Below are 26438 nucleotides of genomic sequence, written 5' to 3' on the forward strand. Positions count from 1 at the left end.
AAGGTACGAGACACTCCCATTTGCGTGGGAGTTATATGCCCACTGACGGGACGAAGTGACAACAAAATCAGAGTGGGAAACAGAAATTGCTGGAGCAAGTCAGCATCTGGAGTGGGGGTGGGGGAAGGAGAAGAAAGCAGACAAGGTTTCTGGTCCGGTGAGCCTTCTTGAGGACGGCAGGTTTCATTTGTCGCCGAAAAAGGAGGAAGTCTCAAATGATCATCTCCGTGGTAGATGAAAGGACAAGTTGGCCAGGGAGAACAGAATTGAGAGTATCGTAGGTTTTGTTTGTTGACAAGAGCAGACCGCTCGGACCTGGGAACCGGCACTCCTGCATTGACATGTGGAGCTGGCCTCTCAAAATGCCGCAGACTCCCCGGCGGGGAATTGAACCCCGGTCTCCCGCGTGACAGGCGAGGATACTAACCACTATACTACCGAGGATCGGGCGACAGCGCACTCTGTCGCATCCGTATTAGGTAGAATGTTCTTATGTGAAATTTGGATTTTGTTGTCAATTTAAGTTCTCCTTGAGATCATCTTCTACCTCTGTGGAGATGATTAAGAGAATAGTTATTGTTGTTTTCATGTTTTATTATTCGACTATCTATCTTTGAAGTAATCCGCCGCTGCTGCTGCTGCTGCTGCTGTAAAACAGCCTTTTCGTTGTGCCCTACCGTCTGCGTTAAACTTCGTCTGCTGCTGATCCACGCGCGCTCTCCCATTACCTGCTTCTAACAAACTGATTTGTGTACGACAGCACAAATCCAACAGCCTGGCTTCAATTCCCACTGCCAAATGGACTCAGCACGAAAGCTTCCCTTTTTCAAGCTCGTCCCCTCAGGTTCTACTACCACCCATCAATCGCTTCCTCATCAGAGAGCAGTGCTCCTGGAGGACGGTGGGGTGACTTTACTGTACGCTGCATCAGATCTCTCAGGCATGCATTTAACATCGAAACATAGAAATTAAGTGCAGGAGTAGGCCATTCAGCCCTTCAAGTCAGGCAGAATCCGAGGAGCAGGAAAATCAGGATGCTGCCTGACTTGCTTCGCGTTTCCAGCGCCACTCTGATCGAGACTCTGATTTCCAGCAACTGCAGTCCTCACTTGTTCCATTCAGCCCTTCAAGACATCACCACCGTTCAATGTGATCATGATTGAACATGTAATTTCAGTAAGCACTCCAGCTTCCTCTCCGTACCCCTGGATCCTTTTAGCTGCAAGGTCTACGTCCGGCTCCCTCTTGGAGTGTATCTCACAAACCGGCATAGCCGCATCTTCCTGTGGGAGACAAGTCCACAGGTTCACCACTCTCGGAGAGAAAAATTCTTCCTGAATCGCTTGCCCTTCGTTCGGAGACTGTGAGCCCTGGTTCTGGACGTCCCCAACATTGGGAACCGGTGAACTTTTGCTGGGATCCCTCAGTACCAAGCATGGATCTGCATGGGTTTCTCTTCAGAAGGGTCAGTGTGAATGGCCTGCTTCCACACTGTGGTGCTCCTATGATGCCAACAGTGTCGGTTGAGTACCTGCACGTGCTTTCTCAAGCTTGCCTCTGTGTTGACCTTCATGTTAACCCAGCCACTGGGCTTTGTCCTTCTATCGAGAAGAGCAGACGATGCCACTCAGATGACTTTGACTTTCCACTGTGGGTGTTGGGGATGGTGTTGCATCACCTTAATGGCAGGATCGGGTCCAAACTCTGAGGGGTCTGACCCCTTTTTGATTGGAGCGAGGGAGAGGGGGAAAGCTCACATTCATTTGTCGCTACCGGTTGCTTAAAGGTTTTAATTTGCACCCCGTTTGCGTGGGAGTTATATGCCCACTGACGGGACGAAGTGACAACAAAATCAGAGTGGGAAACAGAAATTGCTGGAGCAAGTCAGCATCTGGAGTGGGGGTGGTGGAAGGAGAAGAAAGCAGACAAGGTTTCTGGTCCGGTGAGCCTTCTTGAGGACGGCAGTTTTCATTTGTCGCCGAAAAAGGAGGAAGTCTCAAATGATCATCTCCTTGGTAGATGAAAGGACAAGTTGGCCAGGGAGAACAGAATTGAGAGTATCGTAGGTTTTGTTTGTTGACAAGAGCAGACCGCTCGGCCCTGGGAACCGGCACTCCTGCATTGAGATATGGAGCTGGCCTCTCAAAATGCCGCAGACTCCCCGGCGGGGAATTGAACCCCGGTCTCCCGCGTGACAGGCGGGGATACTAACCACTATACTACCGAGGATCGGGCGACAGCGCACTCTGTCGCATCCTTATTAGGTAGAATGTTCTTATGTGAAATTTGGATTTTGTTGTCAATTTGAGTTCTCCTTGAGATCATCTTCTACCTCTGTGGAGATGATTAAGAGAATAGTTATTGTTGTTTTCATGTTTTATTATTCGACTATCTATCTTTGAAGTAATCCGCCGCCGCTGCTGCTGCTGCTGCTGTAAAACAGCCTTTTCGTTGTGCCCTACCGTCTGCGTTAAACTTCGTCTGCTGCTGATCCACGCGCGCTCTCCCATTACCTGCTTCTAACAAACTGATTTGTGTACGACAGCACAAATCCAACAGCCTGGCTTCAATTCCCACTGCCAAATGGACTCAGCACGAAAGCTTCCCTTTTTCAAGCTCGTCCCCTCAGGTTCTACTACCACCCATCAATCGCTTCCTCATCAGAGAGCAGTGCTCCTGGAGGACGGTGGGGTGACTTTACTGTACGCTGCATCAGATCTCTCAGCCATGCATTTAACATCGAAACATAGAAATTAAGTGCAGGAGTAGGCCATTCAGCCCTTCAAGTCAGGCAGAATCCGAGGAGCAGGAAAATCAGGATGCTGCCTGACTTGCTTCGCGTTTCCAGCGCCACTCTGATCGAGACTCTGATTTCCAGCAACTGCAGTCCTCACTTGTTCCATTCAGCCCTTCAAGACATCACCACCGTTCAATGTGATCATGATTGAACATGTAATTTCAGTAAGCACTCCAGCTTCCTCTCCGTACCCCTGGATCCTTTTAGCTGCAAGGTCTACGTCCGGCTCCCTCTTGGAGTGTATCTCACAAACCGGCATAGCCGCATCTTCCTGTGGGAGACAAGTCCACAGGTTCACCACTCTCGGAGAGAAAAATTCTTCCTGAATCGCTTGCCCTTCGTTCGGAGACTGTGAGCCCTGGTTCTGGACGTCCCCAACATTGGGAACCGGTGAACTTTTGCTGGGATCCCTCAGTACCAAGCATGGATCTGCATGGGTTTCTCTTCAGAAGGGTCAGTGTGAATGGCCTGCTTCCACACTGTGGTGCTCCTATGATGCCAACAGTGTAGGTTGAGTACCTGCACGTGCTTTCTCAAGCTTGCCTCTGTGTTGACCTTCATGTTAACCCAGCCACTGGGCTTTGTCCTTCTATCGAGAAGAGCAGACGATGCCACTCAGATGACTTTGACTTTCCACTGTGGGTGTTGGGGATGGTGTTGCATCACCTTAATGGCAGGATCGGGTCCAAACTCTGAGGGGTCTGACCCCTTTTTGATTGGACTGAGGGAGAGGGGGAAAGCTCACATTCATTTGTCGCTACCGGTTGCTTAAAGGTTTTAATTTGCACCCCGTTTGCGTGGAAGTTATATGCCCACTGACGGGACGAAGTGACAACAAAATCAGAGTGGGAAACAGAAATTGCTGGAGCAAGTCAGCATCTGGAGTGGGGGTGGGGGAAGGGGAAGAAAGCAGACAAGGTTTCTGGTCCGGTGAGCCTTCTTGAGGACGGCAGTTTTCATTTGTCGCCGAAAAAGGAGGAAGTCTCAAATGATCATCTCCTTGGTAGATGAAAGGACAAGTTGGCCAGGGAGAACAGAATTGAGAGTATCGTAGGTTTTGTTTGTTGACAAGAGCAGACCGCTCGGCCATGGGAACCGGCACTCCTGCATTGAGATATGGAGCTGGCCTCTCAAAATGCCGCAGACTCCCCGGCGGGGAATTAAACCCCGGTCTCCCGCGTGACAGGCGGGGATACTAACCACTATACTACCGAGGATCGGGCGACAGCGCACTCTGTCGCATCCGTATTAGGTAGAATGTTCTTATGTGAAATTTGGATTTTGTTGTCAATTTGAGTTCTCCTTGAGATCATCTTCTACCTCTGTGGAGATGATTAAGAGAATAGTTATTGTTGTTTTCATGTTTTATTATTCGACTATCTATCTTTGAAGTAATCCGCCGCCGCTGCTGCTGCTGCTGCTGTAAAACAGCCTTTTCGTTGTGCCCTACCGTCTGCGTTAAACTTCGTCTGCTGCTGATCCACGCGCGCTCTCCCATTACCTGCTTCTAACAAACTGATTTGTGTACGACAGCACAAATCCAACAGCCTGGCTTCAATTCCCACTGCCAAATGGACTCAGCACGAAAGCTTCCCTTTTTCAAGCTCGTCCCCTCAGGTTCTACTACCACCCATCAATCGCTTCCTCATCAGAGAGCAGTGCTCCTGGAGGACGGTGGGGTGACTTTACTGTACGCTGCATCAGATCTCTCAGCCATGCATTTAACATCGAAACGTAGAAATTAAGTGCAGGAGTAGGCCATTCAGCCCTTCAAGTCAGGCAGAATCCGAGGAGCAGGAAAATCAGGATGCTGCCTGACTTGCTTCGCGTTTCCAGCGCCACTCTGATCGAGACTCTGATTTCCAGCAACTGCAGTCCTCACTTGTTCCATTCAGCCCTTCAAGACATCACCACCGTTCAATGTGATCATGATTGAACATGTAATTTCAGTAAGCACTCCAGCTTCCTCTCCGTACCCCTGGATCCTTTTAGCTGCAAGGTCTACGTCCGGCTCCCTCTTGGAGTGTATCTCACAAACCGGCATAGCCGCATCTTCCTGTGGGAGACAAGTCCACAGGTTCACCACTCTCGGAGAGAAAAATTCTTCCTGAATCGCTTGCCCTTCGTTCGGAGACTGTGAGCCCTGGTTCTGGACGTCCCCAACATTGGGAACCGGTGAACGTTTGCTGGGATCCCTCAGTACCAAGCATGGATCTGCATGGGTTTCTCTTCAGAAGGGTCAGTGTGAATGGCCTGCTTCCACACTGTGGTGCTCCTATGATGCCAACAGTGTAGGTTGAGTACCTGCACGTGCTTTCTCAAGCTTGCCTCTGTGTTGACCTTCATGTTAACCCAGCCACTGGGCTTTGTCCTTCTATCGAGAAGAGCAGACGATGCCACTCAGATGACTTTGACTTTCCACTGTGGGTTTTGTACAGTCTGCCAGCAGCCGGGGATGGTGTTGCATCACCTTAATGGCAGGATCGGGTCCAAACTCTGAGGGGTCTGACCCCTTTTTGATTGGAGCGAGGGAGAGGGGGAAAGCTCACATTCATTTGTCGCTACCGGTTGCTTAAAGGTTTTAATTTGCACCCCGTTTGCGTGGGAGTTATATGCCCACTGACGGGACGAAGTGACAACAAAATCAGAGTGGGAAACAGAAATTGCTGGAGCAAGTCAGCATCTGGAGTGGGGGTGGTGGAAGGAGAAGAAAGCAGACAAGGTTTCTGGTCCGGTGAGCCTTCTTGAGGACGGCAGTTTTCATTTGTCGCCGAAAAAGGAGGAAGTCTCAAATGATCATCTCCTTGGTAGATGAAAGGACAAGTTGGCCTGGGAGAGCAGAATTGAGAGTATCGTAGGTTTTGTTTGTTGACAAGAGCAGACCGCTCGGCCCTGGGAACCGGCACTCCTGCATTGAGCTATGGAGCTGGCCTCTCAAAATGCCGCAGACTCCCCGGCGGGGAATTGAACCCCGGTCTCCCGCGTGACAGGCGGGGATACTAACCACTATACTACCGAGGATCGGGCGACAGCGCACTCTGTCGCATCCGTATTAGGTAGAATGTTCTTATGTGAAATTTGGATTTTGTTGTCAATTTGAGTTCTCCTTGAGATCATCTTCTACCTCTGTGGAGATGATTAAGAGAATAGTTATTGTTGTTTTCATGTTTTATTATTCGACTATCTATCTTTGAAGTAATCCGCCGCCGCTGCTGCTGCTGCTGCTGTAAAACAGCCTTTTCGTTGTGCCCTACCGTCTGCGTTAAACTTCGTCTGCTGCTGATCCACGCGCGCTCTCCCATTACCTGCTTCTAACAAACTGATTTGTGTACGACAGCACAAATCCAACAGCCTGGCTTCAATTCCCACTGCCAAATGGACTCAGCACGAAAGCTTCCCTTTTTCAAGCTCGTCCCCTCAGGTTCTACTACCACCCATCAATCGCTTCCTCATCAGAGAGCAGTGCTCCTGGAGGACGGTGGGGTGACTTTACTGTACGCTGCATCAGATCTCTCAGCCATGCATTTAACATCGAAACATAGAAATTAAGTGCAGGAGTGGGCCATTCAGCCCTTCAAGTCAGGCAGAATCCGAGGAGCAGGAAAATCAGGATGCTGCCTGACTTGCTTCGCGTTTCCAGCGCCACTCTGATCGAGACTCTGATTTCCAGCAACTGCAGTCCTCACTTGTTCCATTCAGCCCTTCAAGACATCACCACCGTTCAATGTGATCATGATTGAACATGTAATTTCAGTAAGCACTCCAGCTTCCTCTCCGTACCCCTGGATCCTTTTAGCTGCAAGGTCTACGTCCGGCTCCCTCTTGGAGTGTATCTCACAAACCGGCATAGCCGCATCTTCCTGTGGGAGACAAGTCCACAGGTTCACCACTCTCGGAGAGAAAAATTCTTCCTGAATCGCTTGCCCTTCGTTCGGAGACTGTGAGCCCTGGTTCTGGACGTCCCCAACATTGGGAACCGGTGAACTTTTGCTGGGATCCCTCAGTACCAAGCATGGATCTGCATGGGTTTCTCTTCAGAAGGGTCAGTGTGAATGGCCTGCTTCCACACTGTGGTGCTCCTATGATGCCAACAGTGTAGGTTGAGTACCTGCACGTGCTTTCTCAAGCTTGCCTCTGTGTTGACCTTCATGTTAACCCAGCCACTGGGCTTTGTCCTTCTATCGAGAAGAGCAGACGATGCCACTCAGATGACTTTGACTTTCCACTGTGGGTGTTGTACAGTCTGCCAGCAGCAGGGGATGGTGTTGCATCACCTTGATGGCAGGATCGGGTCCAAACTCTGAGGGGTCTGACCCCTTTTTGATTGGAGCGAGGGAGAGGGGGAAAGCTCACATTCATTTGTCGCTACCGGTTGCTTAAAGGTTTTAATTTGCACCCCGTTTGCGTGGGAGTTATATGCCCACTGACGGGACGAAGTGACAACAAAATCAGAGTGGGAAACAGAAATTGCTGGAGCAAGTCAGCATCTGGAGTGGGGGTGGTGGAAGGGGAAGAAAGCAGACAAGGTTTCTGGTCCGGTGAGCCTTCTTGAGGACGGCAGTTTTCATTTGTCGCCGAAAAAGGAGGAAGTCTCAAATGATCATCTCCTTGGAAGATGAAAGGACAAGTTGGCCTGGGAGAGCAGAATTGAGAGTATCGTAGGTTTTGTTTGTTGACAAGAGCAGACCGCTCGGCCCTGGGAACCGGCACTCCTGCATTGAGCTATGGAGCTGGCCTCTCAAAATGCCGCAGACTCCCCGGCGGGGAATTGAACCCCGGTCTCCCGCGTGACAGGCGGGGATACTAACCACTATACTACCGAGGATCGGGCGACAGCGCACTCTGTCGCATCCGTATTAGGTAGAATGTTCTTATGTGAAATTTGGATTTTGTTGTCAATTTGAGTTCTCCTTGAGATCATCTTCTACCTCTGTGGAGATGATTAAGAGAATAGTTATTGTTGTTTTCATGTTTTATTATTCGACTATCTATCTTTGAAGTAATCCGCCGCCGCTGCTGCTGCTGCTGCTGTAAAACAGCCTTTTCGTTGTGCCCTACCGTCTGCGTTAAACTTCGTCTGCTGCTGATCCACGCGCGCTCTCCCATTACCTGCTTCTAACAAACTGATTTGTGTACGACAGCACAAATCCAACAGCCTGGCTTCAATTCCCACTGCCAAATGGACTCAGCACGAAAGCTTCCCTTTTTCAAGCTCGTCCCCTCAGGTTCTACTACCACCCATCAATCGCTTCCTCATCAGAGAGCAGTGCTCCTGGAGGACGGTGGGGTGACTTTACTGTACGCTGCATCAGATCTCTCAGCCATGCATTTAACATCGAAACATAGAAATTAAGTGCAGGAGTGGGCCATTCAGCCCTTCAAGTCAGGCAGAATCCGAGGAGCAGGAAAATCAGGATGCTGCCTGACTTGCTTCGCGTTTCCAGCGCCACTCTGATCGAGACTCTGATTTCCAGCAACTGCAGTCCTCACTTGTTCCATTCAGCCCTTCAAGACATCACCACCGTTCAATGTGATCATGATTGAACATGTAATTTCAGTAAGCACTCCAGCTTCCTCTCCGTACCCCTGGATCCTTTTAGCTGCAAGGTCTACGTCCGGCTCCCTCTTGGAGTGTATCTCACAAACCGGCATAGCCGCATCTTCCTGTGGGAGACAAGTCCACAGGTTCACCACTCTCGGAGAGAAAAATTCTTCCTGAATCGCTTGCCCTTCGTTCGGAGACTGTGAGCCCTGGTTCTGGACGTCCCCAACATTGGGAACCGGTGAACTTTTGCTGGGATCCCTCAGTACCAAGCATGGATCTGCATGGGTTTCTCTTCAGAAGGGTCAGTGTGAATGGCCTGCTTCCACACTGTGGTGCTCCTATGATGCCAACAGTGTAGGTTGAGTACCTGCACGTGCTTTCTCAAGCTTGCCTCTGTGTTGACCTTCATGTTAACCCAGCCACTGGGCTTTGTCCTTCTATCGAGAAGAGCAGACGATGCCACTCAGATGACTTTGACTTTCCACTGTGGGTGTTGTACAGTCTGCCAGCAGCAGGGGATGGTGTTGCATCACCTTGATGGCAGGATCGGGTCCAAACTCTGAGGGGTCTGACCCCTTTTTGATTGGAGCGAGGGAGAGGGGGAAAGCTCACATTCATTTGTCGCTACCGGTTGCTTAAAGGTTTTAATTTGCACCCCGTTTGCGTGGGAGTTATATGCCCACTGACGGGACGAAGTGACAACAAAATCAGAGTGGGAAACAGAAATTGCTGGAGCAAGTCAGCATCTGGAGTGGGGGTGGTGGAAGGGGAAGAAAGCAGACAAGGTTTCTGGTCCGGTGAGCCTTCTTGAGGACGGCAGTTTTCATTTGTCGCCGAAAAAGGAGGAAGTCTCAAATGATCATCTCCTTGGTAGATGAAAGGACAAGTTGGCCAGGGAGAACAGAATTGAGAGTATCGTAGGTTTTGTTTGTTGACAAGAGCAGACCGCTCGGCCATGGGAACCGGCACTCCTGCATTGAGATATGGAGCTGGCCTCTCAAAATGCCGCAGACTCCCCGGCGGGGAATTGAACCCCGGTCGCCCGCGTGACAGGCGGGGATACTAACCACTATACTACCGAGGATTGGGCGACAGCGCACTCTGTCGCATCCGTATTAGGTAGAATGTTCTTATGTGAAATTTGGATTTTGTTGTCAATTTGAGTTCTCCTTGAGATCATCTTCTACCTCTGTGGAGATGATTAAGAGAATAGTTATTGTTGTTTTCATGTTTTATTATTCGACTATCTATCTTTGAAGTAATCCGCCGCCGCTGCTGCTGCTGCTGCTGTAAAACAGCCTTTTCGTTGTGCCCTACCGTCTGCGTTAAACTTCGTCTGCTGCTGATCCACGCGCGCTCTCCCATTACCTGCTTCTAACAAACTGATTTGTGTACGACAGCACAAATCCAACAGCCTGGCTTCAATTCCCACTGCCAAATGGACTCAGCACGAAAGCTTCCCTTTTTCAAGCTCGTCCCCTCAGGTTCTACTACCACCCATCAATCGCTTCCTCATCAGAGAGCAGTGCTCCTGGAGGACGGTGGGGTGACTTTACTGTACGCTGCATCAGATCTCTCAGCCATGCATTTAACATCGAAACGTAGAAATTAAGTGCAGGAGTAGGCCATTCAGCCCTTCAAGTCAGGCAGAATCCGAGGAGCAGGAAAATCAGGATGCTGCCTGACTTGCTTCGCGTTTCCAGCGCCACTCTGATCGAGACTCTGATTTCCAGCAACTGCAGTCCTCACTTGTTCCATTCAGCCCTTCAAGACATCACCACCGTTCAATGTGATCATGATTGAACATGTAATTTCAGTAAGCACTCCAGCTTCCTCTCCGTACCCCTGGATCCTTTTAGCTGCAAGGTCTACGTCCGGCTCCCTCTTGGAGTGTATCTCACAAACCGGCATAGCCGCATCTTCCTGTGGGAGACAAGTCCACAGGTTCACCACTCTCGGAGAGAAAAATTCTTCCTGAATCGCTTGCCCTTCGTTCGGAGACTGTGAGCCCTGGTTCTGGACGTCCCCAACATTGGGAACCGGTGAACTTTTGCTGGGATCCCTCAGTACCAAGCATGGATCTGCATGGGTTTCTCTTCAGAAGGGTCAGTGTGAATGGCCTGCTTCCACACTGTGGTGCTCCTATGATGCCAACAGTGTCGGTTGAGTACCTGCACGTGCTTTCTCAAGCTTGCCTCTGTGTTGACCTTCATGTTAACCCAGCCACTGGGCTTTGTCCTTCTATCGAGAAGAGCAGACGATGCCACTCAGATGACTTTGACTTTCCACTGTGGGTGTTGGGGATGGTGTTGCATCACCTTAATGGCAGGATCGGGTCCAAACTCTGAGGGGTCTGACCCCTTTTTGATTGGACTGAGGGAGAGGGGGAAAGCTCACATTCATTTGTCGCTACCGGTTGCTTAAAGGTTTTAATTTGCACCCCGTTTGCGTGGGAGTTATATGCCCACTGACGGGACGAAGTGACAACAAAATCAGAGTAGGAAACAGAAATTGCTGGAGCAAGTCAGCATCTGGAGTGGGGGTGGGGGAAGGGGAAGAAAGCAGACAAGGTTTCTGGTCCGGTGAGCCTTCTTGAGGACGGCAGTTTTCATTTGTCGCCGAAAAAGGAGGAAGTCTCAAATGATCATCTCCTTGGTAGATGAAAGGACAAGTTGGCCAGGGAGAACAGAATTGAGAGTATCGTAGGTTTTGTTTGTTGACAAGAGCAGACCGCTCGGCCATGGGAACCGGCACTCCTGCATTGAGATATGGAGCTGGCCTCTCAAAATGCCGCAGACTCCCCGGCGGGGAATTAAACCCCGGTCTCCCGCGTGACAGGCGGGGATACTAACCACTATACTACCGAGGATCGGGCGACAGCGCACTCTGTCGCATCCGTATTAGGTAGAATGTTCTTATGTGAAATTTGGATTTTGTTGTCAATTTGAGTTCTCCTTGAGATCATCTTCTACCTCTGTGGAGATGATTAAGAGAATAGTTATTGTTGTTTTCATGTTTTATTATTCGACTATCTATCTTTGAAGTAATCCGCCGCCGCTGCTGCTGCTGCTGCTGTAAAACAGCCTTTTCGTTGTGCCCTACCGTCTGCGTTAAACTTCGTCTGCTGCTGATCCACGCGCGCTCTCCCATTACCTGCTTCTAACAAACTGATTTGTGTACGACAGCACAAATCCAACAGCCTGGCTTCAATTCCCACTGCCAAATGGACTCAGCACGAAAGCTTCCCTTTTTCAAGCTCGTCCCCTCAGGTTCTACTACCACCCATCAATCGCTTCCTCATCAGAGAGCAGTGCTCCTGGAGGACGGTGGGGTGACTTTACTGTACGCTGCATCAGATCTCTCAGCCATGCATTTAACATCGAAACGTAGAAATTAAGTGCAGGAGTAGGCCATTCAGCCCTTCAAGTCAGGCAGAATCCGAGGAGCAGGAAAATCAGGATGCTGCCTGACTTGCTTCGCGTTTCCAGCGCCACTCTGATCGAGACTCTGATTTCCAGCAACTGCAGTCCTCACTTGTTCCATTCAGCCCTTCAAGACATCACCACCGTTCAATGTGATCATGATTGAACATGTAATTTCAGTAAGCACTCCAGCTTCCTCTCCGTACCCCTGGATCCTTTTAGCTGCAAGGTCTACGTCCGGCTCCCTCTTGGAGTGTATCTCACAAACCGGCATAGCCGCATCTTCCTGTGGGAGACAAGTCCACAGGTTCACCACTCTCGGAGAGAAAAATTCTTCCTGAATCGCTTGCCCTTCGTTCGGAGACTGTGAGCCCTGGTTCTGGACGTCCCCAACATTGGGAACCGGTGAACTTTTGCTGGGATCCCTCAGTACCAAGCATGGATCTGCATGGGTTTCTCTTCAGAAGGGTCAGTGTGAATGATTTGCTTCCACACTGTGGTGCTCCTATGATGCCAACAGTGTCGGTTGAGTACCTGCACGTGCTTTCTCAAGCTTGCCTCTGTGTTGACCTTCATGTTAACCCAGCCACTGGGCTTTGTCCTTCTATCGAGAAGAGCAGACGATGCCACTCAGATGACTTTGACTTTCCACTGTGGGTGTTGGGGATGGTGTTGCATCACCTTAATGGCAGGATCGGGTCCAAACTCTGAGGGGTCTGACCCCTTTTTGATTGGACTGAGGGAGAGGGGGAAAGCTCACATTCATTTGTCGCTACCGGTTGCTTAAAGGTTTTAATTTGCACCCCGTTTGCGTGGGAGTTATATGCCCACTGACGGGACGAAGTGACAACAAAATCAGAGTGGGAAACAGAAATTGCTGGAGCAAGTCAGCATCTGGAGTGGGGGTGGTGGAAGGAGAAGAAAGCAGACAAGGTTTCTGGTCCGGTGAGCCTTCTTGAGGACGGCAGTTTTCATTTGTCGCCGAAAAAGGAGGAAGTCTCAAATGATCATCTCCTTGGTAGATGAAAGGACAAGTTGGCCAGGGAGAACAGAATTGAGAGTATCGTAGGTTTTGTTTGTTGACAAGAGCAGACCGCTCGGCCATGGGAACCGGCACTCCTGCATTGAGATATGGAGCTGGCCTCTCAAAATGCCGCAGACTCCCCGGCGGGGAATTGAACCCCGGTCGCCCGCGTGACAGGCGGGGATACTAACCACTATACTACCGAGGATCGGGCGACAGCGCACTCTGTCGCATCCGTATTAGGTAGAATGTTCTTATGTGAAATTTGGATTTTGTTGTCAATTTGAGTTCTCCTTGAGATCATCTTCTACCTCTGTGGAGATGATTAAGAGAATAGTTATTGTTGTTTTCATGTTTTATTATTCGACTATCTATCTTTGAAGTAATCCGCCGCCGCTGCTGCTGCTGCTGCTGTAAAACAGCCTTTTCGTTGTGCCCTACCGTCTGCGTTAAACTTCGTCTGCTGCTGATCCACGCGCGCTCTCCCATTACCTGCTTCTAACAAACTGATTTGTGTACGACAGCACAAATCCAACAGCCTGGCTTCAATTCCCACTGCCAAATGGACTCAGCACGAAAGCTTCCCTTTTTCAAGCTCGTCCCCTCAGGTTCTACTACCACCCATCAATCGCTTCCTCATCAGAGAGCAGTGCTCCTGGAGGACGGTGGGGTGACTTTACTGTACGCTGCATCAGATCTCTCAGCCATGCATTTAACATCGAAACATAGAAATTAAGTGCAGGAGTAGGCCATTCAGCCCTTCAAGTCAGGCAGAATCCGAGGAGCAGGAAAATCAGGATGCTGCCTGACTTGCTTCGCGTTTCCAGCGCCACTCTGATCGAGACTCTGATTTCCAGCAACTGCAGTCCTCACTTGTTCCATTCAGCCCTTCAAGACATCACCACCGTTCAATGTGATCATGATTGAACATGTAATTTCAGTAAGCACTCCAGCTTCCTCTCCGTACCCCTGGATCCTTTTAGCTGCAAGGTCTACGTCCGGCTCCCTCTTGGAGTGTATCTCACAAACCGGCATAGCCGCATCTTCCTGTGGGAGACAAGTCCACAGGTTCACCACTCTCGGAGAGAAAAATTCTTCCTGAATCGCTTGCCCTTCGTTCGGAGACTGTGAGCCCTGGTTCTGGACGTCCCCAACATTGGGAACCGGTGAACTTTTGCTGGGATCCCTCAGTACCAAGCATGGATCTGCATGGGTTTCTCTTCAGAAGGGTCAGTGTGAATGGCCTGCTTCCACACTGTGGTGCTCCTATGATGCCAACAGTGTCGGTTGAGTACCTGCACGTGCTTTCTCAAGCTTGCCTCTGTGTTGACCTTCATGTTAACCCAGCCACTGGGCTTTGTCCTTCTATCGAGAAGAGCAGACGATGCCACTCAGATGACTTTGACTTTCCACTGTGGGTGTTGGGGATGGTGTTGCATCACCTTAATGGCAGGATCGGGTCCAAACTCTGAGGGGTCTGACCCCTTTTTGATTGGAGCGAGGGAGAGGGGGAAAGCTCACATTCATTTGTCGCTACCGGTTGCTTAAAGGTTTTAATTTGCACCCCGTTTGCGTGGGAGTTATATGCCCACTGACGGGACGAAGTGACAACAAAATCAGAGTGGGAAACAGAAATTGCTGGAGCAAGTCAGCATCTGGAGTGGGGGTGGTGGAAGGAGAAGAAAGCAGACAAGGTTTCTGGTCCGGTGAGCCTTCTTGAGGACGGCAGTTTTCATTTGTCGCCGAAAAAGGAGGAAGTCTCAAATGATCATCTCCTTGGTAGATGAAAGGACAAGTTGGCCAGGGAGAACAGAATTGAGAGTATCGTAGGTTTTGTTTGTTGACAAGAGCAGACCGCTCGGCCATGGGAACCGGCACTCCTGCATTGAGATATGGAGCTGGCCTCTCAAAATGCCGCAGACTCCCCGGCGGGGAATTGAACCCCGGTCTCCCGCGTGACAGGCGGGGATACTAACCACTATACTACCGAGGATCGGGCGACAGCGCACTCTGTCGCATCCGTATTAGGTAGAATGTTCTTATGTGAAATTTGGATTTTGTTGTCAATTTGAGTTCTCCTTGAGATCATCTTCTACCTCTGTGGAGATGATTAAGAGAATAGTTATTGTTGTTTTCATGTTTTATTATTCGACTATCTATCTTTGAAGTAATCCGCCGCCGCTGCTGCTGCTGCTGCTGTAAAACAGCCTTTTCGTTGTGCCCTACCGTCTGCGTTAAACTTCGTCTGCTGCTGATCCACGCGCGCTCTCCCATTACCTGCTTCTAACAAACTGATTTGTGTACGACAGCACAAATCCAACAGCCTGGCTTCAATTCCCACTGCCAAATGGACTCAGCACGAAAGCTTCCCTTTTTCAAGCTCGTCCCCTCAGGTTCTACTACCACCCATCAATCGCTTCCTCATCAGAGAGCAGTGCTCCTGGAGGTCGGTGGGGTGACTTTACTGTACGCTGCATCAGATCTCTCAGCCATGCATTTAACATCGAAACATAGAAATTAAGTGCAGGAGTGGGCCATTCAGCCCTTCAAGTCAGGCAGAATCCGAGGAGCAGGAAAATCAGGATGCTGCCTGACTTGCTTCGCGTTTCCAGCGCCACTCTGATCGAGACTCTGATTTCCAGCAACTGCAGTCCTCACTTGTTCCATTCAGCCCTTCAAGACATCACCACCGTTCAATGTGATCATGATTGAACATGTAATTTCAGTAAGCACTCCAGCTTCCTCTCCGTACCCCTGGATCCTTTTAGCTGCAAGGTCTACGTCCGGCTCCCTCTTGGAGTGTATCTCACAAACCGGCATAGCCGCATCTTCCTGTGGGAGACAAGTCCACAGGTTCACCACTCTCGGAGAGAAAAATTCTTCCTGAATCGCTTGCCCTTCGTTCGGAGACTGTGAGCCCTGGTTCTGGACGTCCCCAACATTGGGAACCGGTGAACTTTTGCTGGGATCCCTCAGTACCAAGCATGGATCTGCATGGGTTTCTCTTCAGAAGGGTCAGTGTGAATGGCCTGCTTCCACACTGTGGTGCTCCTATGATGCCAACAGTGTAGGTTGAGTACCTGCACGTGCTTTCTCAAGCTTGCCTCTGTGTTGACCTTCATGTTAACCCAGCCACTGGGCTTTGTCCTTCTATCGAGAAGAGCAGACGATGCCACTCAGATGACTTTGACTTTCCACTGTGGGTGTTGTACAGTCTGCCAGCAGCCGGGGATGGTGTTGCATCACCTTAATGGCAGGATCGGGTCCAAACTCTGAGGGGTCTGACCCCTTTTTGATTGGAGCGAGGGAGAGGGGGAAAGCTCACATTCATTTGTCGCTACCGGTTGCTTAAAGGTTTTAATTTGCACCCCGTTTGCGTGGGAGTTATATGCCCACTGACGGGACGAAGTGACAACAAAATCAGAGTGGGAAACAGAAATTGCTGGAGCAAGTCAGCATCTGGAGTGGGGGTGGTGGAAGGGGAAGAAAGCAGACAAGGTTTCTGGTCCGGTGAGCCTTCTTGAGGACGGCAGTTTTCATTTGTCGCCGAAAAAGGAGGAAGTCTCAAATGATCATCTCCTTGGTAGATGAAAGGACAAGTTGGCCAGGGAGAACAGAATTGAGAGTATCGTAGGTTTTGTTTGTTGACAAGAGCAGACCGCTCGGCCATGGGAACCGGCACTCCTGCATTGAGATATGGAGCTGGCCTCTCAAAATGCCGCAGACTCCCCGGCGGGGAATTGAACCCCGGTCTCCCGCGTGACAGGCGGGGATACTAACCACTATACTACCGAGGATCGGGCGACAGCGCGCTCTGTCGCATCCGTATTAGGTAGAATGTTCTTATGTGAAATTTGGATTTTGTTGTCAATTTGAGTTCTCCTTGAGATCATCTTCTACCTCTGTGGAGATGATTAAGAGAATAGTTATTGTTGTTTTCATGTTTTATTATTCGACTATCTATCTTTGAAGTAATCCGCCGCCGCTGCTGCTGCTGCTGTAAAACAGCCTTTTCGTTGTGCCCTACCGTCTGCGTTAAACTTCGTCTGCTGCTGATCCACGCGCGCTCTCCCATTACCTGCTTCTAACAAACTGATTTGTGTACGACCGCACAAATCCAACAGCCTGGCTTCAATTCCCACTGCCAAATGGACTCAGCACGAAAGCTTCCCTTTTTCAAGCTCGTCCCCTCAGGTTCTACTACCACCCATCAATCGCTTCCTCATCAGAGAGCAGTGCTCCTGGAGGACGGTGGGGTGACTTTACTGTACGCTGCATCAGATCTCTCAGCCATGCATTTAACATCGAAACATAGAAATTAAGTGCAGGAGTAGACCATTCAGCCCTTCAAGTCAGGCAGAATCCGAGGAGCAGGAAAATCAGGATGCTGCCTGACTTGCTTCGCGTTTGGTAATGGGAGGTAATGGGAGGTAGCAGGTAATGGGAGAGCGCGCGTGGATCAGCAGCAGACGAAGTTTAACGCAGACGGTAGGGCACAACGAAAAGGCTGTTTTACAGCAGCAGCAGCAGCAGCGGCGGCGGAATACTTCAAAGAAAGATATCTCAATGCAGGAGTGCCGATTTCAAGTCCCATGCGTTCCCAAGGCCGAGCGGTCTGCTCTTGTCAACAAACAAAACCTACGACACTCTCAATTCTGTTCTCCCTGGCCAACTTGTCCTTTCATCTACCAAGGAGATGATCATTTGAGACTTCCTCCTTTTTCGGCGACAAATGAAAACTGCCGTCCTCAAGAAGGCTCACCGGACCAGAAACCTTGTCTGCTTTCTTCCCCTTCCCCCACCCCCACTCCAGATGCTGACTTGCTCCAGCAATTTCTGTTTCCCACTCTGATTTTGTTGTCACTTCGTCCCGTCAGTGGGCATATAACTCCCACGCAAACGGGGTGCAAATTAAAACCTTTAAGCAACCGGTAGCGACAAATGAATGTGAGCTTTCCCCCTCTCCCTCGCTCCAATCAAAAAGGGGTCAGACCCCTCAGAGTTTGGACCCGATCCTGCCATCAAGGTGATGCAACACCATCCCCTGCTGCTGGCAGACTGTACTACACCCACAGTGGAAAGTCAAAGTCATCTGAGTGGCATCGTCTGCTCTTCTCGATAGAAGGACAAAGCCCAGTGCCTGGGTTAACATGAAGGTCAACACAGAGGCAAGCTTGAGAAAGCACGTGCAGGTACTCAACCGACACTGTTGGCATCATAGGAGCACCACAGTGTGGAAGCAGGCCATTCACACTGACCCTTCTGAAGAGAAACCCGTGCAGATCCATGCTTGGTACTGAGGGATCCCAGCAAAAGTTCACCGGTTCCCAATGTTGGGGACGTCCAGAACCAGGGCTCACAGTCTCCGAACGAAGGGCAAGCGATCCAGGAAGATTTTTTCTCTCCGAGAGTGGTGAACCTGTGGACTTGTCTCCCACAGGAAGATGCGGCTATGCCGGTTTGTGAGATGCACTCCAAGAGGGAGCCGGACGTAGACCTTGCAGCTAAAGGGATCCAGGGGTACGGAGAGGAAGCTGGAGTGCTTACTGAAATTACATGTTCAATCATGATCACATTGAACGGTGGCGGTGTCTTGAAGGGCTGAATGGAACAAGTGAGGACTGCAGTTGCTGGAAATCAGAGTCTCGATCAGAGTGGCGCTGGAAACGCAAAGCAAGTCAGGCAGCATCCTGATTTTCCTGCTCCTCGGATTCTGCCTGACTTGAAGGGCTGAATGGCCTACTCCTGCACTTAATTTCTACGTTTCGATGTTAAATGCATGGCTGAGAGATCTGATGCAGCGTACAGTAAAGTCACCCCACCGTCCTCCAGGAGCACTGCTCTCTGATGAGGAAGCGATTGATGGGTGGTAGTAGAACCTGAGGGGACGAGCTTGAAAAAGGGAAGCTTTCGTGCTGAGTCCATTTGGCAGTGGGAATTGAAGCCAGGCTGTTGGATTTGTGCTGTCGTACACAAATCAGTTTGTTAGAAGCAGGTAATGGGAGAGCGCGCGTGGATCAGCAGCAGACGAAGTTTAACGCAGACGGTAGGGCACAACGAAAAGGCTGTTTTACAGCAGCAGCAGCAGCAGCGGCGGATTACTTGAAAGATAGATAGTCGAATAATAAAACATGAAAACAACAATAACTATTCTCTTAATCATCTCCACAGAGGTAGAAGATGATCTAAAGGAGAACTCAAATTGACAACAAAATCCAAATTTCACATAAGAACATTCTACCTAATACGGATGCGACAGAGTGCGCTGTCGCCCAATCCTCGGTAGTATAGTGGTTAGTATCCCCGCCTGTCACGCGGGAGACCGGGGTTCAATTCCCCGCCGGGGAGTCTGCGGCATTTTGAGAGGCCAGCTCCATATCTCAATGCCGGAGTGCCGATTTCAAGTCCCATGCGTTCCCAGGGCCGAGCGGTCTGCTCTTGTCAACAAACAAAACCTACGATACTCTCAATTCTGCTCTCCCAGGCCAACTTGTCCTTTCATCTACCAAGGAGATGATCATTTGAGACTTCCTCCTTTTTCGGCGACAAATGAAAACTGCCGTCCTCAAGAAGGCTCACCGGACCAGAAACCTTGTCTGCTTTCTTCCCCTTCCCCCACCCCCACTCCAGATGCTGACTTGCTCCAGCAATTTCTGTTTCCCACTCTGATTTTGTTGTCACTTCGTCCCGTCAGTGGGCATATAACTCCCACGCAAACGGGGTGCAAATTAAAACCTTTAAGCAACCGGTAGCGACAAATGAATGTGAGCTTTCCCCCTCTCCCTCGCTCCAATCAAAAAGGGGTCAGACCCCTCAGAGTTTGGACCCGATCCTGCCATCAAGGTGATGCAACACCATCCCCTGCTGCTGGCAGACTATACTACACCCACAGTGGAAAGTCAAAGTCATCTGAGTGGCATCGTCTGCTCTTCTCGATAGAAGGACAAAGCCCAGTGCCTGGGTTAACATGAAGGTCAACACAGAGGCAAGCTTGAGAAAGCACGTGCAGGTACTCAACCGACACTGTTGGCATCATAGGAGCACCACAGTGTGGAAGCAGGCCATTCACACTGACCATTCTGAAGAGAAACCCGTGCAGATCCATGCTTGGTACTGAGGGATCCCAGCAAAAGTTCACCGGTTCCCAATGTTGGGGACGTCCAGAACCAGGGCTCACAGTCTCCGAACGAAGGGCAAGCGATCCAGGAAGATTTTTTCTCTCAGAGAGTGGTGAACCTGTGGACTTGTCTCCCACAGGAAGATGCGGCTATGCCGGTTTGTGAGATACACTCCAAGAGGGAGCCGGACGTAGACCTTGCAGCTAAAGGGATCCAGGGGTACGGAGAGGAAGCTGGAGTGCTTACTGAAATTACATGTTCAATCATGATCACATTGAACGGTGGCGGTGTCTTGAAGGGCTGAATGGAACAAGTGAGGACTGCAGTTGCTGGAAATCAGAGTCTCGATCAGAGTGGCGCTGGAAACGCAAAGCAAGTCAGGCAGCATCCTGATTTTCCTGCTCCTCGGATTCTGCCTGACTTGAAGGGCTGAATGGCCTACTCCTGCACTTAATTTCTACGTTTCGATGTTAAATGCATGGCTGAGAGATCTGATGCAGCGTACAGTAAAGTCACCCCACCGTCCTCCAGGAGCACTGCTCTCTGATGAGGAAGCGATTGATGGGTGGTAGTAGAACCTGAGGGGACGAGCTTGAAAAAGGGAAGCTTTCGTGCTGAGTCCATTTGGCAGTGGGAATTGAAGCCAGGCTGTTGGATTTGTGCTGTCGTACACAAATCAGTTTGTTAGAAGCAGGTAATGGGAGAGCGCGCGTGGATCAGCAGCAGACGAAGTTTAACGCAGACGGTAGGGCACAACGAAAAGGCTGTTTTACAGCAGCAGCAGCAGCAGCGGCGGATTACTTGAAAGATAGATAGTCGAATAATAAAACATGAAAACAACAATAACTATTCTCTTAATCATCTCCACAGAGGTAGAAGATGATCTAAAGGAGAACTCAAATTGACAACAAAATCCAAATTTCACATAAGAACATTCTACCTAATACGGATGCGAAAGAGTGCGCTGTCGCCCAATCCTCGGTAGTATCGTGGTTAGTATCCCCGCCTGTCACGGGGTTCAATTCCCCGCCGGGGAGTCTGCGGCATTTTGAGAGGCCAGCTCCATATCTCAATGCAGGAGTGCCGATTTCAAGTCCCATGCGTTCCCAGGGCCGAGCGGTCTGCTCTTGTCAACAAACAAAACCTACGATACTCTCAATTCTGCTCTCCCAGGCCAACTTGTCCTTTCATCTTCCAAGGAGATGATCATTTGAGACTTCCTCCTTTTTCGGCGACAAATGAAAACTGCCGTCCTCAAGAAGGCTCACCGGACCAGAAACCTTGTCTGCTTTCTTCCCCTTCCCCCACCCCCACTCCAGATGCTGACTTGCTCCAGCAATTTCTGTTTCCCACTCTGATTTTGTTGTCACTTCGTCCCGTCAGTGGGCATATAACTCCCACGCAAACGGGGTGCAAATTAAAACCTTTAAGCAACCGGTAGCGACAAATGAATGTGAGCTTTCCCCCTCTCCCTCGCTCCAATCAAAAAGGGGTCAGACCCCTCAGAGTTTGGACCCGATCCTGCCATCAAGGTGATGCAACACCATCCCCTGCTGCTGGCAGACTGTACTACACCCACAGTGGAAAGTCAAAGTCATCTGAGTGGCATCGTCTGCTCTTCTCGATAGAAGGACAAAGCCCAGTGCCTGGGTTAACATGAAGGTCAACACAGAGGCAAGCTTGAGAAAGCACGTGCAGGTACTCAACCGACACTGTTGGCATCATAGGAGCACCACAGTGTGGAAGCAGGCCATTCACACTGACCCTTCTGAAGAGAAACCCGTGCAGATCCATGCTTGGTACTGAGGGATCCCAGCAAAAGTTCACCGGTTCCCAATGTTGGGGACGTCCAGAACCAGGGCTCACAGTCTCCGAACGAAGGGCAAGCGATCCAGGAAGATTTTTTCTCTCCGAGAGTGGTGAACCTGTGGACTTGTCTCCCACAGGAAGATGCGGCTATGCCGGTTTGTGAGATACACTCCAAGAGGGAGCCGGACGTAGACCTTGCAGCTAAAGGGATCCAGGGGTACGGAGAGGAAGCTGGAGTGCTTACTGAAATTACATGTTCAATCATGATCACATTGAACGGTGGCGGTGTCTTGAAGGGCTGAATGGAACAAGTGAGGACTGCAGTTGCTGGAAATCAGAGTCTCGATCAGAGTGGCGCTGGAAACGCAAAGCAAGTCAGGCAGCATCCTGATTTTCCTGCTCCTCGGATTCTGCCTGACTTGAAGGGCTGAATGGCCTACTCCTGCACTTAATTTCTACGTTTCGATGTTAAATGCATGGCTGAGAGATCTGATGCAGCGTACAGTAAAGTCACCCCACCGTCCTCCAGGAGCACTGCTCTCTGATGAGGAAGCGATTGATGGGTGGTAGTAGAACCTGAGGGGACGAGCTTGAAAAAGGGAAGCTTTCGTGCTGAGTCCATTTGGCAGTGGGAATTGAAGCCAGGCTGTTGGATTTGTGCTGTCGTACACAAATCAGTTTGTTAGAAGCAGGTAATGGGAGAGCGCGCGTGGATCAGCAGCAGACGAAGTTTAACGCAGACGGTAGGGCACAACGAAAAGGCTGTTTTACAGCAGCAGCAGCAGCAGCGGCGGATTACTTGAAAGATAGATAGTCGAATAATAAAACATGAAAACAACAATAACTATTCTCTTAATCATCTCCACAGAGGTAGAAGATGATCTAAAGGAGAACTCAAATTGACAACAAAATCCAAATTCCACATAAGAACATTCTACCTAATACGGATGCGACAGAGAGCGCTGTCGCCCAATCCTCGGTAGTATAGTGGTTAGTATCCCCGCCTGTCACGCGGGAGACCGGGGTTCAATTCCCCGCCGGGGAGTCTGCGGCATTTTGAGAGGCCAGCTCCATATCTCAATGCAGGAGTGCCGATTTCAAGTCCCATGCGTTCCCAGGGCCGAGCGGTCTGCTCTTGTCAACAAACAAAACCTACGATACTCTCAATTCTGCTCTCCCAGGCCAACTTGTCCTTTCATCTTCCAAGGAGATGATCATTTGAGACTTCCTCCTTTTTCGGCGACAAATGAAAACTGCCGTCCTCAAGAAGGCTCACCGGACCAGAAACCTTGTCTGCTTTCTTCCCCTTCCCCCACCCCCACTCCAGATGCTGACTTGCTCCAGCAATTTCTGTTTCCCACTCTGATTTTGTTGTCACTTCGTCCCGTCAGTGGGCATATAACTCCCACGCAAACGGGGTGCAAATTAAAACCTTTAAGCAACCGGTAGCGACAAATGAATGTGAGCTTTCCCCCTCTCCCTCGCTCCAATCAAAAAGGGGTCAGACCCCTCAGAGTTTGGACCCGATCCTGCCATCAAGGTGATGCAACACCATCCCCTGCTGCTGGCAGACTGTACTACACCCACAGTGGAAAGTCAAAGTCATCTGAGTGGCATCGTCTGCTCTTCTCGATAGAAGGACAAAGCCCAGTGGCTGGGTTAACATGAAGGTCAACACAGAGGCAAGCTTGAGAAAGCACGTGCAGGTACTCAACCGACACTGTTGGCATCATAGGAGCACCACAGTGTGGAAGCAGGCCATTCACACTGACCCTTCTGAAGAGAAACCCGTGCAGATCCATGCTTGGTACTGAGGGATCCCAGCAAAAGTTCACCGGTTCCCAATGTTGGGGACGTCCAGAACCAGGGCTCACAGTCTCCGAACGAAGGGCAAGCGATCCAGGAAGATTTTTTCTCTCCGAGAGTGGTGAACCTGTGGACTTGTCTCCCACAGGAAGATGCGGCTATGCCGGTTTGTGAGATACACTCCAAGAGGGAGCCGGACGTAGACCTTGCAGCTAAAGGGATCCAGGGGTACGGAGAGGAAGCTGGAGTGCTTACTGAAATTACATGTTCAATCATGATCACATTGAACGGTGGCGGTGTCTTGAAGGGCTGAATGGAACAAGTGAGGACTGCAGTTGCTGGAAATCAGAGTCTCGATCAGAGTGGCGCTGGAAACGCAAAGCAAGTCAGGCAGCATCCTGATTTTCCTGCTCCTCGGATTCTGCCTGACTTGAAGGGCTGAATGGCCTACTCCTGCACTTAATTTCTACGTTTCGATGTTAAATGCATGGCTGAGAGATCTGATGCAGCGTACAGTAAAGTCACCCCACCGTCCTCCAGGAGCACTGCTCTCTGATGAGGAAGCGATTGATGGGTGGTAGTAGAACCTGAGGGGACGAGCTTGAAAAAGGGAAGCTTTCGTGCTGAGTCCATTTGGCAGTGGGAATTGAAGCCAGGCAGTTGGATTTGTGCTGTCGTACACAAATCAGTTTGTTAGAAGCAGGTAATGGGAGAGCGCGCGTGGATCAGCAGCAGACGAAGTTTAACGCAGACGGTAGGGCACAACGAAAAGGCTGTTTTACAGCAGCAGCAGCGGCGGATTACTTGAAAGATAGATAGTCGAATAATAAAACATGAAAACAACAATAACTATTCTCTTAATCATCTCCACAGAGGTAGAAGATGATCTAAAGGAGAACTCAAATTGACAACAAAATCCAAATTTCACATAAGAACATTCTACCTAATACGGATGCGACAGAGTGCGCTGTCGCCCAATCCTCGGTAGTATAGTGGTTAGTATCCCCGCCTGTCACGCGGGAGACCGGGGTTCAATTCCCCGCCGGGGAGTCTGCGGCATTTTGAGAGGCCAGCTCCATATCTCAATGCAGGAGTGCCGATTTCAAGTCCCATGCGTTCCCAGGGCCGAGCGGTCTGCTCTTGTCAACAAACAAAACCTACGATACTCTCAATTCTGCTCTCCCAGGCCAACTTGTCCTTTCATCTTCCAAGGAGATGATCATTTGAGACTTCCTCCTTTTTCGGCGACAAATGAAAACTGCCGTCCTCAAGAAGGCTCACCGGACCAGAAACCTTGTCTGCTTTCTTCCCCTTCCCCCACCCCCACTCCAGATGCTGACTTGCTCCAGCAATTTCTGTTTCCCACTCTGATTTTGTTGTCACTTCGTCCCGTCAGTGGGCATATAACTCCCACGCAAACGGGGTGCAAATTAAAACCTTTAAGCAACCGGTAGCGACAAATGAATGTGAGCTTTCCCCCTCTCCCTCGCTCCAATCAAAAAGGGGTCAGACCCCTCAGAGTTTGGACCCGATCCTGCCATCAAGGTGATGCAACACCATCCCCTGCTGCTGGCAGACTGTACTACACCCACAGTGGAAAGTCAAAGTCATCTGAGTGGCATCGTCTGCTCTTCTCGATAGAAGGACAAAGCCCAGTGCCTGGGTTAACATGAAGGTCAACACAGAGGCAAGCTTGAGAAAGCACGTGCAGGTACTCAACCGACACTGTTGGCATCATAGGAGCACCACAGTGTGGAAGCAGGCCATTCACACTGACCCTTCTGAAGAGAAACCCGTGCAGATCCATGCTTGGTACTGAGGGATCCCAGCAAAAGTTCACCGGTTCCCAATGTTGGGGACGTCCAGAACCAGGGCTCACAGTCTCCGAACGAAGGGCAAGCGATCCAGGAAGATTTTTTCTCTCCGAGAGTGGTGAACCTGTGGACTTGTCTCCCACAGGAAGATGCGGCTATGCCGGTTTGTGAGATACACTCCAAGAGGGAGCCGGACGTAGACCTTGCAGCTAAAGGGATCCAGGGGTACGGAGAGGAAGCTGGAGTGCTTACTGAAATTACATGTTCAATCATGATCACATTGAACGGTGGCGGTGTCTTGAAGGGCTGAATGGAACAAGTGAGGACTGCAGTTGCTGGAAATCAGAGTCTCGATCAGAGTGGCGCTGGAAACGCAAAGCAAGTCAGGCAGCATCCTGATTTTCCTGCTCCTCGGATTCTGCCTGACTTGAAGGGCTGAATGGCCTACTCCTGCACTTAATTTCTACGTTTCGATGTTAAATGCATGGCTGAGAGATCTGATGCAGCGTACAGTAAAGTCACCCCACCGTCCTCCAGGAGCACTGCTCTCTGATGAGGAAGCGATTGATGGGTGGTAGTAGAACCTGAGGGGACGAGCTTGAAAAAGGGAAGCTTTCGTGCTGAGTCCATTTGGCAGTGGGAATTGAAGCCAGGCTGTTGGATTTGTGCTGTCGTACACAAATCAGTTTGTTAGAAGCAGGTAATGGGAGAGCGCGCGTGGATCAGCAGCAGACGAAGTTTAACGCAGACGGTAGGGCACAACGAAAAGGCTGTTTTACAGCAGCAGCAGCAGCAGCGGCGGATTACTTGAAAGATAGATAGTCGAATAATAAAACATGAAAACAACAATAACTATTCTCTTAATCATCTCCACAGAGGTAGAAGATGATCTAAAGGAGAACTCAAATTGACAACAAAATCCAAATTTCACATAAGAACATTCTACCTAATACGGATGCGACAGAGTGCGCTGTCGCCCAATCCTCGGTAGTATAGTGGTTAGTATCCCCGCCTGTCACGCGGGAGACCGGGGTTCAATTCCCCGCCGGGGAGTCTGCGGCATTTTGAGAGGCCAGCTCCATATCTCAATGCAGGAGTGCCGA

General features: G+C 50.2%; 14 non-coding genes across 14 annotated transcripts; 4 read left to right on the plus strand and 10 right to left on the minus strand.

Annotated features, from left to right (window-relative positions):
- Nucleotides 1-372: 372 nt before the first annotated feature.
- On the minus strand, nucleotides 373-444 carry trnad-guc (transfer RNA aspartic acid (anticodon GUC)). Its single transcript has one exon. It is a non-coding gene; the product is annotated as a tRNA-Asp (tRNA).
- Nucleotides 445-2157: 1713 nt separating this feature from the next.
- trnad-guc (transfer RNA aspartic acid (anticodon GUC)) lies at nucleotides 2158-2229 on the minus strand. Its single transcript has one exon. It is a non-coding gene; the product is annotated as a tRNA-Asp (tRNA).
- A 1713-nt stretch (nucleotides 2230-3942) lies between these two features.
- trnad-guc (transfer RNA aspartic acid (anticodon GUC)) lies at nucleotides 3943-4014 on the minus strand. The gene has a single exon. It is a non-coding gene; the product is annotated as a tRNA-Asp (tRNA).
- A 1732-nt stretch (nucleotides 4015-5746) lies between these two features.
- trnad-guc (transfer RNA aspartic acid (anticodon GUC)) lies at nucleotides 5747-5818 on the minus strand. The gene has a single exon. It is a non-coding gene; the product is annotated as a tRNA-Asp (tRNA).
- Nucleotides 5819-7550: 1732 nt separating this feature from the next.
- Nucleotides 7551-7622, minus strand: trnad-guc (transfer RNA aspartic acid (anticodon GUC)). Its single transcript has one exon. It is a non-coding gene; the product is annotated as a tRNA-Asp (tRNA).
- Nucleotides 7623-9354: 1732 nt separating this feature from the next.
- Nucleotides 9355-9426, minus strand: trnad-guc (transfer RNA aspartic acid (anticodon GUC)). The gene has a single exon. It is a non-coding gene; the product is annotated as a tRNA-Asp (tRNA).
- Nucleotides 9427-11139: 1713 nt separating this feature from the next.
- trnad-guc (transfer RNA aspartic acid (anticodon GUC)) lies at nucleotides 11140-11211 on the minus strand. Its single transcript has one exon. It is a non-coding gene; the product is annotated as a tRNA-Asp (tRNA).
- Nucleotides 11212-12924: 1713 nt separating this feature from the next.
- On the minus strand, nucleotides 12925-12996 carry trnad-guc (transfer RNA aspartic acid (anticodon GUC)). The gene has a single exon. It is a non-coding gene; the product is annotated as a tRNA-Asp (tRNA).
- Nucleotides 12997-14709: 1713 nt separating this feature from the next.
- trnad-guc (transfer RNA aspartic acid (anticodon GUC)) lies at nucleotides 14710-14781 on the minus strand. The gene has a single exon. It is a non-coding gene; the product is annotated as a tRNA-Asp (tRNA).
- A 1732-nt stretch (nucleotides 14782-16513) lies between these two features.
- Nucleotides 16514-16585, minus strand: trnad-guc (transfer RNA aspartic acid (anticodon GUC)). Its single transcript has one exon. It is a non-coding gene; the product is annotated as a tRNA-Asp (tRNA).
- Nucleotides 16586-19064: 2479 nt separating this feature from the next.
- trnad-guc (transfer RNA aspartic acid (anticodon GUC)) lies at nucleotides 19065-19136 on the plus strand. Its single transcript has one exon. It is a non-coding gene; the product is annotated as a tRNA-Asp (tRNA).
- A 3552-nt stretch (nucleotides 19137-22688) lies between these two features.
- On the plus strand, nucleotides 22689-22760 carry trnad-guc (transfer RNA aspartic acid (anticodon GUC)). Its single transcript has one exon. It is a non-coding gene; the product is annotated as a tRNA-Asp (tRNA).
- Nucleotides 22761-24499: 1739 nt separating this feature from the next.
- trnad-guc (transfer RNA aspartic acid (anticodon GUC)) lies at nucleotides 24500-24571 on the plus strand. The gene has a single exon. It is a non-coding gene; the product is annotated as a tRNA-Asp (tRNA).
- Nucleotides 24572-26316: 1745 nt separating this feature from the next.
- Nucleotides 26317-26388, plus strand: trnad-guc (transfer RNA aspartic acid (anticodon GUC)). Its single transcript has one exon. It is a non-coding gene; the product is annotated as a tRNA-Asp (tRNA).
- The last annotated feature ends 50 nt before the right edge of the window (nucleotides 26389-26438 follow it).

The sequence above is a fragment of the Chiloscyllium punctatum genome, chromosome 30 (assembly GCF_047496795.1).
Source record: "Chiloscyllium punctatum isolate Juve2018m chromosome 30, sChiPun1.3, whole genome shotgun sequence".
Lineage (NCBI taxonomy): Eukaryota > Metazoa > Chordata > Chondrichthyes > Orectolobiformes > Hemiscylliidae > Chiloscyllium > Chiloscyllium punctatum.